Genomic DNA, 1981 nt, shown 5'->3' on the forward strand with positions numbered 1-1981 from the left:
CCGTCGCCCCGTCGTCGCCGCCCCGTCCCGTCGCCCCGTCGTCGCCTCCCTGGTGAGCTTGCCCCGGCCGCCATGTCCACAGACACACACACACGCTACACACACACACACACACTACACACACACACACACACACACACATTAGTTTGTTTGTTATAATTTTTTTCTGTTTTTTAGTTATAGAAATGTTAGAAATTATTCTGTTTTTTAGTTATATAAATATTAGAAATGTTAGTTATATAGAAATGTTATAAATGTTTTCTGTTTTCTAGTTATAGAAATATTTATAGAAATGTTAGCAATTTTTCTGTTTTTTAGTTATATAAATATTAGAATTGTTATAGAAATGTTAGTTATATAATCAGAAAATTTTAGAATTAGTTTTAGTTAGATGAATTAGATTAATGTCAAATTGTTATAATTTGCATATATATAGAATTTTAGTTATCACAATCCAATCATTTAAAAAATGTTACTTTTTGCAGGCATATAGTATTTGTTCTCGACGATATGCTCGGCCCGCATCCTCGCCGTCGACCCGTTCGTGACGACGTCCTGCTTCAGAGGACCAATGTCCGGGACTGGGCTCCATTGGGCTGGCACTGGGAGGTGCTACCTGGAGGGGCGCGCTGCTTGGTGAGGAACCCGACCTCAGATCCCGTCGTCGACCCTGATCTTCTTTGGTGGCGTTCGCGTGGGCCACATACGGTGCAGAGGCAGCCGGCCCCGCCGGAGGTGGTGCGTCGCGTGTCAGGGAGGAAGATGAGCACATCCATCGCTACATGGCTGCTATGGACGATGTCAGGTTCTCCACTACTTGGAGGGTTCTTTGGGCAGATGACCGGAGATATGATCCTGTGATGGTTCCTTCTCTTTGGGTGTGCACCGCCCGCGCCCTAGGAACCGCGAGTGGCGCCCTAGATTCTTCTGTAGTACTCGATCTTTATTAGGTACCTAGCCAGTGATGTATTCGATATATAATATTCGAGACGATGTATTCGAGATTATATATATTAAGACGATGATGTATTCGAGATTATATATTCGAGACGATGTATTCGAGATTCAGTTTTTCCTTATTGATTAATTGCATCCATGCATTGTAATGTGAATACTAAATTGTTTACATTTCTTCTGTATTAATTAGTGAAGTAAAAGCTATGGCGGACAATACCGGCAGAGAGAGAAGAGGAATTGTTCGACATCATACGCAGCCCTCACAGGCTAGATGATCTGAATGAAGATGACGGCTCCCAATATCTGAACAATACCGGAGAGGGTGATGAAAAGATATTCGATCTCGACGACCGAGCTGATGAAGTCATGAACTATGATTATGATGACACAGACAATGTTTGTGATGACACAAACAATGCTGATCTTCAAATAACAAAGACTACCGGCGAGGTATATTTATATAAGCATGCATCCTGGTGATCATCACATGTTTTTTTATTGAAGATATATTAACGAATCGATCTTTCTTCTTTCAGCCCTCCGGATCGAGCAAATCTGCTTCTACAGACAGCAAGACAAAGCAAGGCCCGGGCAGATTGTTGAAGGATGGTGTAAAGTACCACATCGAATCCACCAAACTTAGTGGTGAACCCCTCACGCCTAAGAACGTTGCGGACAAGTGGACTCGTCAGTGCGGAGTTCTTGTGAAGGACAAACTCCCGATCTCCATTCAAGAATGGAAAGACTAAACGTCCAGGTGTTACTTGGGTCGACGACAGAGCCAAAAAAGACCTGGTGAAATTTCTGATGGAACATTTCACCCTACCAGATCATTTCACTGAAGCAGATGTGGAGAAAGTCAAGGCCGCTGCTCTTAAGAAGATGGCAATTGCATTCAACACCCACAAGAAAACTGTATGGGCCAACTACCTCGCTAATGAAAGGAAGATTCCAGATTTCAAGGGAACACTGGAGAAGCAAAGAGAACACTGGGACGATTTCATGACCTTCAAGGATTCAGAAT

Source organism: Triticum dicoccoides, chromosome 7B (assembly GCF_002162155.2).
Source record: "Triticum dicoccoides isolate Atlit2015 ecotype Zavitan chromosome 7B, WEW_v2.0, whole genome shotgun sequence".
NCBI classification, from domain to species: Eukaryota; Viridiplantae; Streptophyta; class Magnoliopsida; order Poales; family Poaceae; genus Triticum; species Triticum dicoccoides.